Source organism: Podarcis pityusensis (genome assembly GCF_964106645.2).
Source record: "Podarcis pityusensis genome assembly, chromosome: 5".
Lineage (NCBI taxonomy): Eukaryota > Metazoa > Chordata > Lepidosauria > Squamata > Lacertidae > Podarcis > Podarcis pityusensis.
This window is the reverse complement of record NC_138032.1, coordinates 22,370,363-22,387,706: the sequence shown is the minus strand read 5'-3', so window position 1 is coordinate 22,387,706 and position 17,344 is coordinate 22,370,363. Positions and strand designations below refer to the sequence as shown.

General features: G+C 44.4%; 1 protein-coding gene and 1 long non-coding RNA gene across 2 annotated transcripts in view; one reads left to right on the top strand and one right to left on the bottom strand.

Moving 5' to 3' along the window:
- The window catches only part of LOC308478527, a 29,761-nt gene extending 25,613 nt beyond the window's left edge, over positions 1-4,148 (top strand). The window contains exon 2 of the long non-coding RNA XR_013987104.1: positions 3,510-4,148. This is a non-coding gene — a long non-coding RNA (uncharacterized lncRNA). The remainder of the gene's footprint in view (positions 1-3,509) is intronic.
- GPR149 (G protein-coupled receptor 149) overlaps positions 1-17,344 on the bottom strand; it is a 56,596-nt gene that overhangs the window by 3,934 nt on the left and 35,318 nt on the right. The window lies entirely within an intron of this gene.

The following is a 17,344-nucleotide window of genomic DNA, read 5'->3' as shown; positions in this document are numbered from 1 at the left end:
TCTAAACATTGTTAGGTGGGCTTCCCCAAGTCCCCCCTATCTGATTTTCATTTTACCTCATCTTTAACAGTTTACATATATCATAATTTCTAACCATTTCTTTTATCACGCTTATTTTAACCACAAAAATCTTCACATTTTATCAGTTACAAATAATACTATTTTAAAATACACTATCTTCTACTTCTAACCCTACAGCCTATATCCACTTCCAAAACCATTCTAAGATTTAAATATTAACATATTTTTTCAAATATTCCTTAAACTTCTTCCAATCTTCTTCCATCGTCTCCTCTCTGGTCTCGGAGTCTCCCAGTCAAGGACATTCCCTAACATACCTTTATCATGCTAGCCTATATCCCAAGACTGGCCCCTGCTCCCTACCCCCACTTTCAATAAGTGTGGGAAAGCTTGGAAAATGGATTTGCCTGTAAAAGTCAGGAAAGGGTGTCTCATTTCACAATGCAGATTGTCAAGCCAGGCGGTGAAGGAGTTTCACAATTTACTTCCAAATCATCTGTATGAGGCTCGTGTACACTGCAATGCTCTAGGCAGCTGCCTAGTGTTACCTAGTGGCTGCTTTGCGCAGCTGTCAGAGCTCTAGCTGTAAACATCTGGGGGATGCTTTGCGCTCAAGGCTCAGACTGCATTAATGTGCACAGCCTGGAGTTTCAGTCTAAAATCCACTTAGTACATCTGAAGCACCCAGAAAACTGAGATGAATGAAGGCTGATTGTTCTAACACCGATCAAGTCCAAAAAGTGATTATGGTTTGAGGCGTGTCTAATTAAATTTCTGGAAGACAGGACTGTATCTCACAGGCCATGCAAGAATTCTTGGTATTGTTCCAGGAGAATGAATTCTTGCTGAATAGAATGGGAACTTGTAATCACCATGGATCTGTTTTTTCTCTTGTACATTTCAAAAAATAAGAGATCCAGGATATCTTTGAAAGTACTACCTTGTCCCTTTCCATTGCTTTGCTTCCCTCTTCCTTCCTCCCCTCTTTCCATGGTTTCCCAAAATGTAAAATTTATCAAGAAAGCCAGGGGTAGGCAACATGGTGCCTTCCAGATGTTATTACAGAATCACAGAGTTGTAGAGTTGGGAGGGACCTCCAGGGTCATCTACCCCCTGCAATGCAGGAATCTCCACTAAAGCATCCATGAGAGATGACCATCCAACCTAAGAACCTAAAGTAAAACTTAAGTCTTCAAAGGTATACAGTTTCTTTAGAACATAATTTTTACACCACATTTGCATTGATTTTAGCTCAAGGTAGTACGAGACCAACTTGATGATGATCGCTAACTTAGATGGCGTTCAAAGATGATTTGTTTGTGAGGTTGAGGCTACTAGCCATGATGGCTATTCTCTGCTTCCACAAGAAGAGGCACTAATGTTTCTGAATACCAGTTGCTGTAAACTGCAGGAGTGGAGAGTGCTCTTGTTCTCAGGTCCTGCAGGTTGGCCATTGTGAGAACAGGCTACTGGTTTAGATGATCGAGAAAGGCACTTCTTTCTTCTTATGCTGTACTGATTTTTGGATCTTTCATGTAGCCTAGCCTAATTTGGTGGGAAACTGCAGCTCAGAACTTGAGCACATCTGCAGCACAAGGCCCCATGTTCCATCCCTGGCATCTCCAGATAAGACTGGAAAAGATCCCTGTCTGAAACCTGCGAGAGCCACTGCCAGTCAGTTTAGACAGTGCTGAGCTAAACAATCATAGAATTGTAGAGTTGGAAGGGGCCTAGAGTGTCACCTATTCCAATACCCTACAATGCAAGAATCAAAGCTAGGTGGTCCAATGACAGGACTTGGTAGAAGGCAACTTCCTAGGTTCCAAATTTCACAATTCAGCACTTTTTCTAACTTCATGTCTTTGAATTAAGGCCACTTAGCTCTTCACGGGTGGGGCTGTGGGTTAAACCACAGAGCCTAGGACTTGCTGATCAGAAGGTCGGCGGTTCAAATCCCTAAACAGGGTGAGCTCGCGTTGCTCGGTCCCTGCGCCTGCCAACCTAGCAGTTCAAAAGCATGTCAAAGTGCAAGTAGATAAATAGGTACTGCTCCGGCGGGAAAGGAAACGGCTTTTCCATGCAGTGCTCTGGTTCACCAGAAGCGGCTTAGTCATGCTGGCCACATGACCCGGAAGCTGTACGCTGGCTCCCTCGGCCAATAAAGTGAGATGAGTGCCGCAACCCCAGAGTCATTCGAGACTGGACCTAACGGTCAGGGGTCCCTTTACCTTTACCTAGCTGATCATCACAGGATTTCCTTGCCTTTAATCTGACCATTAACTTGGTTGCCTTTAGCTAGCAAACTCATGTGAAAATGATGTTCCAGTGAATCTACTGGTGACTCTTGATTTTGACTTGAGGCTGAGTAGACACGGAATCCAACCCTCCCCCTGCTCTTCAATGCATAGACCTTGTGTCCAAACCACCTTGCTTCTCAGTGGGTAGACCTGATGCCCCCAAATCATTTGGCTTTTCTATGAGTAGACCAGGCACCCAAATATCCCTGCTCTCTGAAAATCCCTGCCCCTTTGTAGCCTGGACTGTGTTGACTCAAGTACTGGACTTTGTCTCAAGGGCTGATTCCTGACCTTATCAGCTTTGTAAATGGGTGTAGCGAGGATTTATGTTAGCGGAACAGGATTTATGTTGTGGGAGGCAGAACCAAGCTATCTGTGATATGATTGGTCAGTTATTTAAGTATTTTAATTTACTTAATTGGTTTAGGGGTGGCAGCTCCCCCGCCCCGCCCCTTGGCTACACTCATGGCTCTGGTCAAGTACCAGAATGTTTTATTTAATTCCAGCTGTATTGATTCTGGAATGTTTAATTACGAAAAGGGGTTCCTGTTTCTAAATCACTCCTTTTAGTGAATATTAGGTGAGCACTGAGCCAAAGGTTGCCATGAACTAAGTACAGTGGTACCTCGGGTTAAGAACTTAATTCGTTTTGGAGGTCCGTTCTTAACCTGAAACTGTTCTTAACACTTCAGCTAATGGGGCCTCCTGTTGCCGCTGCACCACCGCTGCGCGATTTCTGTTCTCATCCTGAAACAAAGTTCTTAACCCGAGGTACTATTTCTGGGTTAGTGGAGTCTGTAACCTGAAGCGTCTGTAACCCAAGGTATCACTGTAACTGATATGCCTCATTTTTGTCCTCCCAGAACTTTCTTCCCCTTTCCATACCCAGCTTTGAGACAGCTGCTTTCTGTACCTAGAAGGATACCTGATTTTCTAGTGGGAGGAGCCAATAGCACCTCTGCCAATAGAGTCACTGCCTGTAGGACTGATGCAGACAAGGTGGTAAGGTGGAAACTAACATTAATGATATGCACTTAATGAACATAGAATCATAGAATTGTAGGGCTAGAAGAGACCCCAAGGGTCCTCTGCTCTAACCGCTGTGGCCTTGTTCACTGAGGCAAAGGCTCACTCAGGAAGAAAGGCATACAGGCAGGTGTAAAAGGCTTCCTTGCCTTTTCTCTTTTTCAGAATTTGATGAGATACTGATGTGAGGGATGGCTTGCTTCTCAACAGAATGCTTTTACTGAACCGACTCTGGCTAGGTTTCCCCAGCCTCTTGGGACAACTGAGAATCTCCACACATTGCTTTAGGAAGTTTTGCTGTATTTTCTCTCGACTTGCCATCTCTTCTTCTGACTGCTGCGAGCGACTTATTTCAAGAGGCTCTGCTACGCACATCAAACTCATTTAGGTATACAACAAATTGAAGGAAACAAGATCGACTGTGCATTGTGCCCCCTTAGATGAGCTTTGCTGCTGCTGCTGATAAATACAGGTTGAGACAAATAAGCCACAGTGCAGCTTACCAGATTGCCGGCAAAGACGTCAGAAAATGACACACTCTCAGTTGATGTATAGACCTAGAGACTGAAGTCGTTCGCTCCTCGCACTGTATTGGTGTGCTATATTCATTTGCTCAGACATAGCAACATTTGCTGCAAATACTCTTCCAGTGTGAAGATTGCCTTCTATAATAAGGTTCCTACATTTCCTGGGAGGATAGGGAACTGCTGTGCCTTTAAGAACTGCACTGAAAGGAAAATTCCATCAGGCACAGCTTTTCTCTCCTATAATAAACTTTATCTGTCTGCCCTAAAGCTACCTACATTTAGCTTCCTGCAATTCTTAGAGGTTCATCTTCCAGGATCATTTTCAATACACTTGTAAAAGGGGACACTACGAGAAGCATTTTCAAGGGTGACATAGCACACAAAAAACAGGATAGGCATTATGCAAACAAATTATCCATTTCCATAGCCGAAAACCCCATGCAAAGGTCAAAGGATGTAAATTTAGCTTTTATGTCTTGTCTTGGAATGTTTCTGGTTTTCCTTTTAATGTGAATTTGCTTCCAGATGTAAATGTGGACATTGTTCTGCCTGATCACTGGTTTCCATACAATCTGGGGTGGCCTCTTGTATTCCTGCTCCTCCAGAAGGAGATCCAGATTTATTATAGGCTTTTTAGAAAAGACAGCAATTATGCTCTGTGTGTACGCACTGGCGCTTTTTAGAGACTTGGAATACTATTTATTGCAAAGGAGGAGAGGGAACAGGAAACATTTTGCATGCATTCTAAAAATAATGTTGTAGCTTACATTCCTTTGAAATTATTTGGAGGACAAACTCGATGCAGTTTATAACTGGTTTTGTCTTAGTATTTCCCTTGTGGAAATAGGCTTGTTAGATTTTTAATAAGCTCATTGTTAATAATCCATAAACATCTCTTATATTGATCCACAATCCCTCAGTTCCTCCCAGATTGACATCTTGTTATCTACTTTTAGTTACTTCTCCTACTCTGCATACTCTTATCTCAGTAGTCCTTCTCACATGATAGAGCCACATTTAGTGTATGCATGGTCCTTTCCCACATCCCACATATTCAGTATAAAGTCTGGACAGAACCTGTATGAGTACAACTGCATAGACAATCAAGGATCTTCAAGATATTTCTCAAAAGCCACTGCTTTCAAGACAGGGCCACAAAACATCAAAGGAATCACTTGGGATAAATCTCGGGTGATTCTTTGGACATGGATACATACACACGTACACAAACATATAAAACTGCCCTCTTTCTGGGAGAGATTTATTAATATCCTGAGTGAGATAAGAATGTTTGTAAACCTTGAAGGATTTCACTGCTGAAATTCCATGGGCTCTCTCCAACCAAGTTATACTCAGAGTAAGGTAAAGGTGAAGGGACCCCTGCCCATTAGGTCCAGCTGCGGACTCTGGGGTTGCGGCGCTCATCTCGCTTTATTGGCTGAGGGAGCTGGCATACAGCTTCCGGGTCATGTGGCCAGCATGACTAAGCTGCTTCTGGTAAACCAGAGCAGCACACGGAAATGCCGTTTCCCTTTCCACAGGAGCAGTGCCTATTTATCTACTTGCACTTTGACGTGCTTTTGAACTGCTAGGTTGGCAGGAGCTGGGACCGAGCAACGGGAGCTCACCCCGTCACAGGGATTCGAACCGCCAACCTTCTGATCGGCAAGTCCTAGGCTCTGTGGTTTAACCCACAGCGCCACCTGCGACCCTATACTCAGAGTAGACCTACTGAAATGTATGTACCTAAATTAGCCATGTCCATGCGTTTCACTGGGTCTACTTTGAATCTGAAGTGGTTGGATACAACCCCATGTTCTCAATACTTGTGCAGAAACAACAATAACCTCTGGTGCCTGCTGCTGTCGCAGCAGCAGTAGCAGCTGGGTAGACCTACAAGCCTCCTCTTGTCACATACCCCTCCCTCCAGCAGCCATTTCAATTCAAGTGATTCTCTGTTTCAGACAAGAACATGTATTCTAGCCACAAAAACTGCTCTAGTAGGCAAATAACGTCTTCTTAAGCTACGGCACATGTGAAAGTTACAGTTATCAGGTGAGGAGGATAGCACACCAGGCTGCTATAGAATATCTGAGATGAAAACCAAGAGACTCAACATGACATCCACCCATTAGTAAAGACACCAGGAGAACTCCACAAGTTGCATTGTTTTGTAATAAGATTTGGAATAGATAGCCATTGTAAGTTTATGACTGCATGAAAACTTGACCTGATAAGAACATAAGAAGAGCCCAAGGGCCCATCTAGCATCCTTTTCTCACAGTGGCCAGCCAGGCGCCTATGGAAGCCTGCAGGCTGAATCTGAGTGCGACATCATCCTGTCTACCTGATATTCCCAGCAACCAGCATTCAGAAGCATACTGAGTGGCAGTGGAGCTAGAACGTAGCCATTGTGGCTGGTAGTCATTGATAGCCTAATATCGTCCATGAATTTGTCTAACCCTCTTTTAAAACCATCCAATCTGGTGGCCATCAAAACATCATGTCGGAGTGAGTTCCATAGTTCAACTATGATATGGACATGAGAAACCTTTCCTATTTGCTCAGGCTCTTTGAAAATGTAGATATTTTATCCTGCTCTTAGTTTGCTGACTGTTTATTTTGCCTTGTTATATTTTGTTATGTTTCTTTCTTCTGAGAGTTGTATACTGCCCTAGGATCTTTTGTTGAAGGTGGTTCAGAGGTATTCTAAACAGAAATTAGAAAAACTGATGAGTACAGTTTTATGTCTCAGTTTAATCTTTGAGCTGAATGCATTTGCAAAGATATATTTTAAATTAAAATGGAATTTTGTCCCTGAAAATGTTGAGAGTATAACTTGTGTATTTCCCCCCCAACCCTTCATGCAAAGTATTTATTTCTAACCTCGAAATACTGAACTCAACTGATTTAGGGCCAATTCACTTAATCTGTTATGATGACCTTCGAAACATCAACGCCTACCCATGCTGTGCTTTCTGAGTTAATGGAGGATTATCTTGACTGTCTGAAACTCATATTGCTTCCCTGTCATTGTTTCCCAGCACTATTCTACTTTTCCCGCTTTCGCTTTTAGAACGCTTATGTATTCCGTACTGAGAACAAGGTCAGACAACAGGCCGTAACATTCATCCTTCAACATCAAGTGAAATAAGCAATTTAAATGGTGACAACGATAAGTGTTTTGTTATGAATTGTACCACAAAGGAAAATTTATAATGGGTGCTACAAAACTGCTTTGCTTAGGCTCCTATTTGTCATAGAAAATAGGGAGCAGGAATTACGGATTTTCTGTAATTGGCTTAGAGGAAAACCATTTGCATGAAAACTCAGCAGTCTGTCTCTTGAGTTCAGTTGGGTTTGCTCCCAAGTAAGTATGTATAGCAGTGGTTTTCAACCAGTGTGTGTGGCACCCTGGGGTGCCTTGAATGATGGTCAGGGGTGCTGCGGGCAACACTGGCCTCTGTCCCTCTTTCCTTTCCTCCCTCCTCTGATGCCCCTCTCGTGTCTCTGCCTCCCGAAGGCTTGCGTAGCTGTTTATTGCAGCAGTCCCGGCTATAAGCTCTGCAGGCGAATGGGGCCTCTGAAAGGCAGGGCAGCTCAGAGACCAGGGACAGCAGCAGCTGCTGCCCAGAGGACTCCCAAGGGGAGGGGAGGGGAGAGGAGGCTGAGGGAACCCTCCACAAAGGAGGGTGTTTGAAAAAGGGTGAGAGGCTGCCAGCTCTGCAGGCAAAGGGTGACATAACTGGGTTCCTGAGCCCCACAGGGGTGACACAGAAAGAATGTAGTTGGTCAAGGGAGCTGTGGACTCAAAAAAGGTCCCAAACTTCTCATGTATAAGATTGCTTTTGAGAAGAAAGTGGTCTATGGCTACAGTCCTATATACTCTTACCTAGGAGTTAGTGAGGCATCTAATCATAGCCTGCATTTTTATCAAGGCTTATAGTTTGATTAGGGTCTGTATTTTAAAATGAGCTTAAAGATTTTCAAATGTTTTATGCCAGGCAGAAGACCAGCTGCCTAAGTACTTTGGCAAGATGTTTATCCTCCTGGACAAGGGGGCCCCCTGATTTATAGCAGAAAACAATTCTCAAAGTCGTAAAAAGGGAATTACCGGCTGAGGGCAAGGTTACACCACCCTACATAATTAAGAGTTGGTAAATAGTAAAAACCATTAAACTTGAGCCATATCTTTCTAAGGTTAAAGGCCAAGAGCAACTGGCTGGAGAAGGAGAAGTGTAAACAGAAAAAGAGGCTTTTTCCTATTTTATTTTGAGGCTGTAAACTGATTCCTTCCTGTTACTTTGAGAAGGTTTATTCTTGTAAAAAGCTATCTATGATAATGTATGAAATATACTGGCTTAAATGTAATTATGCAAAGGATCTAGAAAGAAAGAAATGTTAAATTCTTATTTCATAGAGTCATATTGCTGTAGGAGACCAGAGGGGCAAATGAGCCCAGCCCCCTGCCAGACAGGAGACGCCATCGAGCACTCCTGATATATGGTTGTCAGGCCTTTGTTTAAAGACCTTCAAAAAGGAGATCTTTCATTGATGATGCATGAGAATGTGAACCCAAGATCTCTGACATCTGTTTAAGATAAAAATTTAAAATTATTAACCATCTGTTTTGGAGGGCAATAGGGCAAGGAGGGCAAGAGGTGAGCTGGTAATTAAGGTTCCTTGTTGAGACAAATGTAAGATATATGACTACTTATTTGTCATTTATAGATAGAAGAATATATAGCTTTTTGTATCCCATAAAAGGCAATAGGAAATGGGTGTATCTTTTAGGATTGGTTGTAGCAATCAGCCAATAGGAAATTCAACCAGGCTGATTGGACAGAGGCAGCCAAAGGAGGAGCAAGGGAGCTGGGCTGAGGGAATATAAGTGCTGGCCATAATGGCAGGAGACCAGGCCAGAGCTTGGTAACCATATACCACTGTGCCTCTCATTTATTTGTCTGACAAATAAATTATTATTTTAATTTCTCTATTGCTGCGTTGAATATTTCATTCCAGCTAAGCGTTAACCACAAGCAGGGTGCTACATTTTATGGTGCCTGCGACTCGGATAAGTGGTCTGCTGGAACGCAGCCCCTTCGCCTTACTGGGCAGGGTACAAGAGAGAGGACCACTCACTGCTTACCCAGCGCGCACTGGGAAGTTTTTTTTTTCCAGGGGAACGCAGAAGTCTCGTCTGTCTGATACCCTGCCCACCGACGGCGACGGACCGGGGGGAACCAGAGAAATAAACAGGCAACCAACTAAGGGTAAGTGCACTAAGGGGTTTTTGGCCCTCCAATTAATTGGGAGGAAGAGAAGTCTTGATCAAACTTCTGCGTCTCAGTAAAGGGGAACTGAGTACGCTAGGTGGTTGGGTACATCAGATGGTGATCTGGTGTAGGGAAAGGAAAGGTTGGGAGGTAGAGTATGGTGAAGTATCCAGCGCATTGTATGTGTGAGAAAGTACAATTTGTAGCTGACCTGAGTGTGGAGTGGGTAGTACTTCGGTTCCCGGTAAGGCGACTTCACCCGGGCAAGGAATCTCACGAAGCGTGTGTGTGAGTGACTGAGTGGATACTTCACAGGGCCATACAATGGGAGTTGGGGGTTCAAAGGGGGAAAATACACCTCTTGAATGTATGTTAAATAATTTTAAGAAAGCCTTCTCAGGGGCATATGGAGTCAAAATGACGCCAGAACGCTTGAGAACGTTATGTGAATTAGAGTGGCCGAAACAAAATACTGAATGGCCATCTCAGGGAACCTTTGATATAAATTTAGTAAGCAAACTTTGGTCTAACATCGCCAAAGAAACTGGAGGGTGCCCAGAACAATTTTCATATATAGATTCTTGGCTGAGCACATTAAATAAAAATCCTCCATGGATAAGGGAATGCAAAATCAAACGATGCAAATTGTTGGCTGTAAAAGCCGAAGCTAGGAAAGGAATCTTGCCAAATAAACTCAAACCCATTTTTGAGGGACCAGAGGAAGAGGTGCTTCCACCTCCACCCTATGCTCCACATCGAAGGGAGCCTAATCCAAACACTCCACCAGTTGTAACCCCAAGGCAAGAAAGTGGAATGAATAATGGGGCTGGAGTCACAGAACTCGATTCCTTGATAGATTATGATAAATATCTTCAGGAGGCATTGGAGGCCTATAATAAAGCCCAAGCAGAAGTGGTTATTCCACCTGTGAGTCCCAGTAGAACTCCATCTACAGTCTCTTTTAGTGGAACAACTGATTGCCTACCCCAAACCCCTGTACATCCAAGTCCTAGAGAATTATTACAGAAGTTACAGGGAGACCTTAATCGGTCAGCAAGCAATACAGCCAGGCGTATAAGGCTGCTAAAAGAACGCCTTGGGACAAATACCATCCCCTATGATTTGAGGCCCCTAGAGCAAAGCGAAGAGAAAGATCACGTAGTAGCCCCTCTCAGAAGAGTATTTGATGCACTTGAGGAGCCTGTGCTGGTTAACGGGCAACTCGGACCACGGCCACCTCGAACTTCGACCCTCCAGTACATTCCATTCACAACTACGGATCTGATGAATTGGAAAACACACACCCCATCTTTTGCAGAAAAACCTCAGGCTATGATGGACTTGGTGACTTCAATAATAAATACTCATAGTCCTACTTGGACAGATTGCCGCCAGCTCCTGAATACTCTGTTCACCACTGAGGAAAGGAGAGACATAATTGAAAAGGCACAGATATATTTGCGTGAGCAGGCCAGAGTGGGAAATATTTTAAATGTTGACCGTCATCTCCGGGACAACTTTCCCTTGGAAGATCCTAATTGGGATCCAAACAATGCAATTCATCTGGCCAGGCTTACCACCTACCGCCAGACGCTTGTGCAAGGTATCCGCAGGGCATGCCAGAAGCCCACTAATATGTCTAAAGTCTCAGAAGTAGAACAGAAACCAAATGAGAGTCCAGGAGACTTTTTAGAGAGGCTGCAGGAAGCCTATCGTATATGGACTCCTTTTGACCCTGAAGCCCCTGAAAACAGCAGAATGATTACTGCTACATTTGTGGCCCAGTGCGCTTCTGACATTCGTAAGAAAATTCAGAAATCAGAAGGATGGGAAGGGATGCTGATGAGCCAAATTATGGCCATTGCACGCCGAGTTTATCGGAATAGGGATGAGGCTGAGAAGCAAGAGAAGAAGAAGTGGCAGAAGGAAAAGATGGTAATGTTAGCCACAGCAGTGAAGCAAGACTACCGCCCCTTAAATGGAGGGAGAGGGCGGGGAAGGAATCCACCACTGGGAAGGAATCAATGTGCGAATTGCAAGAAGGAGGGTCATTGGAAGCGGGAGTGTCCTGAACCCCTGAGGTTGGAAGAAGTACGCCCAGGCCCAGGCCCAGGCCCAGGCTCCGGCCCAAGAAACCAGGGACGGGGACGGGGAATGATCCGAGATGGAAGATATCAGAGACCTGGACAAGGACGGAGTAGGGACAATTTCATTGGACTGGCAGAGGAGAATTTTACCCAAGACTAGGAACGACCGGACTCCATAAAGTTAGGCTTCCAGGAGCCCACGGTCACGATTCAATTAGGGAGCCATTTAATAGACTTTATGATTGATACTGGGGCTGAATACTCAGTACTCCCAGAACTATTGCAGAAAAAGGCATCCAAAAGTGTAGTCATTAAAAGTGCCACTGGTCAGTCAGCTAAGAGGTCTTTCCTCCAACCTTTGGAATGCCAGATTGGGGGACATCGTTTAACCCATCAGTTTTTGTATATACCTGAGTGTCCAATACCTCTCTTAGGTAGAGATATGCTGTCCAAATTGCAGGCCCAAATCACCTTCACTCCTCGAGGTCCAGAAATGAAACTGCCATCAAAGGCAGCAGGAATAATTTCCCTCTCAGTACCTAAGGAACAATCATGGCGCCTAATGTCAGCCCTGCAAGTCCAACCCACATTGGATACAGAGTTAAACAAGCTCCTCCGAACCCTACAGGTGCCACCAGGAGTATGGGCCGAAAATAGCCCACCAGGAATGGCTAAGAATATAGCTCCAATTGTAGTAACCCTAAAACCTATGGCTACCCCTGTATCTGTAAAGCAATATCCTTTACCCCGGCGAGCAGCAGAGGGCATCCAGAAACATTTGGACCGTCTATTAAAATATGGTCTGCTTAAGCCCTGCCAATCAGAATGGAACACACCTCTATTGCCTGTTCGGAAACCTGGGACAGATGAATACAGGCCAGTACAGGACTTGAGGCTCGTAAACCAGGCTATCGAGACCTTGCACCCAAATGTACCAAACCCATATACCCTGCTGAGTTTGATCCCACCAGAAGCAACATTTTTTACTGTATTGGACTTGAAAGATGCATTCTTCTGTTGCCGGCTGGCACCACAGAGCCAACCTATATTTGCCTTCCAGTGGGAAGACCCTTTAACAGGGACAAAAGGCCAGCTAACCTGGACGAGATTGCCCCAGGGATTCAAAAATTCCCCAACTTTATTTGGCACTGCCTTGGCGAAGGATCTAACAAGTTACCCCTCAATACCTGGAGAAAAGGTGGTTCTGCAATATGTAGATGACCTTATATTAGCAGCAAAGGATTTTGATACCTGTAAAGAAGGGACAGAGGAACTGCTCCACTTGCTCTGGGAAGCTGGCTACCGAGTTTCCCAGAAAAAGGCACAGTTATGTTTAGAAAAGGTCAAATATTTGGGCTTTGACATCTCACACCAACAACGAGCATTGAGGCCAGAGAGGAAAGAAGCTATTTGCCTTATCAAGGAACCTACCACAAGGAAACAACTCAGAGGATTCCTGGGAACAGCAGGGTTTTGTAGACTATGGATACCTGATTTCAGCAGTCTGGCCAAGCCCTTACATGAAAGCACTCGAGGTGCAGAAAAGGACCCATTCGTATGGGGACCTGAGCAGCAACAAGCCTTTTTAGTTATCAAACAACGACTTATGGAGGCCCCAGCCCTTGGACTGCCTAATTCGGAAAAACCCTTTCAGCTGTATGTACATGAACAGAATGGGATTGCAGCGGCAGTCCTGACCCAGAGATTAGGAAGTTGGAATCGTCCAGTAGCTTATTTGTCAAAACAATTGGACTCAGTAGCAAAAGGATGGCCTCCATGCCTAAGGGCAGTAGCGGCCACTGCAAGCCTTGTCAAAGAAGCTGATAAATTTACCTTCGGCCAGACGATGTATGTGAATGTACCTCATGCTGTTCTGACACTCATGGAATATAAGGGTAGTTATTGGCTAACGAACCCAAGGATGGCTAGATACCAAGGCCTATTGTGTGAAAATCCCAGGATTCATCTACGAGTAGTGAATATGCTCAATCCAGCAACTTTGCTGCCCCTACCAGAGGTAGATGATGAAGAATCACATGATTGTCTCCAAATAATGGATGAAGTTTATTCCAGTAGACCCGATCTGAAAGATGAACCATTGAAAAATCCAGATGTTGTATATTATACTGATGGTAGCAGTTACCTGCATGAAGGTGCCAGACGAGCAGGATATGCTGTGGTCACCAATGAGGAAGTTGTGGAAGCTGAAGCTTTGCCTGCTGGCACCTCAGCACAAAAAGCTGAACTTATAGGTTTAACTAGAGCTCTGCAATTGGCAGCCGGATGTAAGGCAAACATCTATACTGATTCTAAATATGCCTTCTTAACCCTGCATGCACATGGTGCTCTATGGAAAGAAAGAGGTCTAATCGGAGCCCACGGGAAGGCCTTGAAATATGGACCTGAAGTAGAAATCCTGTTGGAAGCAGTATGGGCTCCAGAACAGATTGCTGTAATGCACTGCAAAGGTCATGGACGTGGAAGGGATCCAATAACCAGAGGAAATCATGCTGCTGATAAAGCAGCCCGAGAGGCAGCCCAAAAGCCTGTGGGAGGATTTATAGCAGCCCTCATACCAGAGGTAGTTCCAGGAGAAGTTAAACCTCACTATACCCCAGAAGAGAGGAAGTGGGCTGAACAGGAAGGAGCGGTTGTGAAGGACGGTTGGATGATCCTGCCGGACAATAGGATTTATGTACCTCATCACCTAGCAGGCACAATTGTAAGAAATTATCATGAATCTACTCACCTTGGCGGTACTGCAACCAGAGAGAGTCTCAGTCGGAAGTTGTATATTATTAACCTATCACAATTAGCAACTTGCATTTCACAGAAATGTGTTCTTTGTGCTAAAAACAATCCCAGGCAGGGACCGGTACAACCTCCTGGAATCCAACATGTGGGATATGTCCCCATGGAAAGCCTAATTGTGGACTTCACAGAGCTGGTCCCTTCTAAGGGATTCAAGTATCTCCTTGTGTTTGTAGATACTCTTACCGGATGGGTTGAAGCTTTTCCCACCCGAACTGAAAAGGCACGAGAGGTAACTAAGAGACTCCTCACTGAATTGATCCCGAGGTTTGGGTTACCTAGATGCATTGGAAGTGATAATGGGCCAGCGTTCATTGATCAAGTAGTACAAGAAGTATGTCGAGTCCTACAAGTGAAATGGAGACTGCATGCAGCATATAGGCCTCAGAGTTCAGGGAAAACTGAAAGAATGAATCGGACTCTGAAAACCCAATTGGCAAAATTAACCCAGGAAACGGGATTAGGATGGGTGGATGTGTTACCCATAACACTGTTTCGTGTTCGGTGTGCACCCACAAAAAGACTTAAGTTGTCACCTTTTGAGCTCCTGTATGGGAGGCCGCCCTCCTTTGTTCAGGATATTCCAGCTGACCTCAAACAAATAGGAGACCATGTGACACAGGAACAAGTGCAATCTCTCTCCCGTGTTTTTGTTTCTCTTAACAGGTGGGCCCTCGAGCGCACGCCGTGCAGCATTGCCGAGCCGATTCATCAGTTCCAGGCTGGCGATAGCGTATGGGTGAAAGAGTGGAAACGAGATCCACTTGCACCTAAGTGGCGTGGACCTTACACCGTCTTGCTCTCTACTCCAACAGCGGTGAAGGTAGCTGAGGTGACCCCCTGGATTCATCACTCCCGTTTGAAGAAGTCCGAAGGCAGTTGGACGTGCAAAGGTGACCCCTCTAATCCTTTAAAACTGACTCTCTCCAAAAACCCCTGTATCTAGCCCTACGGGGAACGGGCTAGGTCACGGGCAACATTAGACGACCGGCCTGCTGCAGCCACAACCTGGAAGCTGGCTGACCTGCGCACGCCTGAAGCTTGAGGAGCGTCTAAACCAGCGATTGTGAACGGGAAGATTCTCTAATACAATTAATTGACTGCCCCCCCTTGTGGAACAATTATCAAGGATATTACTCATTGGGGATCCTTGGGATATATGTTTTGGTCTTGGTGGTTCCCCATTTCTGTCACTGGGGGAATTATATTGGGGCTAATATTTTTATGCTATCACAATAAGGTAATCTTTTGTGGAAGGAATGCATATACTACACATCAACATGATTTTATTATTAATCCTGATCCCTTGGGAAGGGGAAGGGTCCTTGAATCTGACCAAATTTACTAAATATGGATTCCGCCATGACCACAATATGTGGGTAGGCTTAGCTGAGATGGTAGCCAATGTTGCAAATAGGACCAATTGCCTTGTTTGCTCTCTTGGGCCAGATGATTCAGAGGGAGGTATGCCCTTATTACCGATACCATTAAATGCCATTGGTATGGTAAGCGAAATGCCACACCAAACAGAAGTACAGAATTTCCCCGGATGGAACTCAACTAAACCAATACGAGTTATACCTGTGCAAGGGGAATTCTGTGTACATAAATTATCAGATGCAGCTGATTCTACCATGATAGGCTCTTCTCATTGTCACTATACTTGGGATTATATTAAGAATAGTCAAACCTGGGTAAACGGTACTACCTATCGAACTCGGAATACCTTGCCCTGTGCACCTCCTTTTATTCATGCATGGAAAGTGGTATGGAACATAACTGTGACAGAAAAAGGCAATCTAACATACTGCACTGTGAACTCTGTACCCCTTTTGATATTTCGCCTTCTGCACTCCACGTACCAAAAACCTCAGACCCGATGGTTGTGGTGGATATGTGGAGAATGGGCATACAAGAAGCTCCCTTCCAAATGGAGTGGGACTTGTTTCCTGGGATGGGTATTACCACCAATGTGGATTATGCCCACTAATTCGGCCAAGCGTACACGAAGAAACGCTGATATTTCTCATATAGCAGGAGGAAGTACCCAAAGTTGGAGCGATACTGATGATTGGCCACCAGAGCGCATTATAGCCTATTATGAGCCTGCCTCCTGGAATCCTGGTGAGCTCATACAAGGGGCACGGGATCCTATTTATAATCTAAACAGAATAATTCGATTGCAAGCAGTAGTGGAACTTGTAACCAATGCAACGGCCCAGAGTTTGAGACTTATTGCACAACAGCTGGATGAAAGTAGAGCCGCCATTTTGCAGCTGAAAATGGGAATGGATTATGTACTTGCCAGGCAGGGAGGCCTATGTGGAGTCTTGAACTTGACAGGGAATGCCTGTTGCTTTAACATTTCTGATAATGGTGAGGCAATCCGTGTGTTGGCCACAAAGATGGAGAGTATAGCACACGTCCCAGTACAAACATGGGAAGGATGGGATATGGGATGGCTCACCAACTGGTTACCTAATGTTGCGGGACTCAAAGGGATACTATTGTCTTGCTTGTTTTTCTTGACGGTAGTAATAATGGTTTTATGTATGGTGCCATGTATCATTTCATGTTTTAGAAGTACAATTAGCAAGATGATTTCGAATGAAACTCTACCTCATATCATGGCCCTATATAGAGCTTTACCTCAGGAATATGATGAAGGTCAAGCTATCAAGGACACTTGGGATGAAGGTCCTTGAGCTTGAAAGGGGGGAATGAGGCATCTAATCATAGCCTGCATTTTTATCAAGGCTTATAGTTTGATTAGGGTCTGTATTTTAAAATGAGCTTAAAGATTTTCAAATGTTTTATGCCAGGCAGAAGACCAGCTGCCTAAGTACTTTGGCAAGATGTTTATCCTCCTGGACAAGGGGGCCCCCTGATTTATAGCAGAAAACAATTCTCAAAGTCGTAAAAAGGGAATTACCGGCTGAGGGCAAGGTTACACCACCCTACATAATTAAGAGTTGGTAAATAGTAAAAACCATTAAACTTGAGCCATATCTTTCTAAGGTTAAAGGCCAAGAGCAACTGGCTGGAGAAGGAGAAGTGTAAACAGAAAAAGAGGCTTTTTCCTATTTTATTTTGAGGCTGTAAACTGATTCCTTCCTGTTACTTTGAGAAGGTTTATTCTTGTAAAAAGCTATCTATGATAATGTATGAAATATACTGGCTTAAATGTAATTATGCAAAGGATCTAGAAAGAAAGAAATGTTAAATTCTTATTTCATAGAGTCATATTGCTGTAGGAGACCAGAGGGGCAAATGAGCCCAGCCCCCTGCCAGACAGGAGA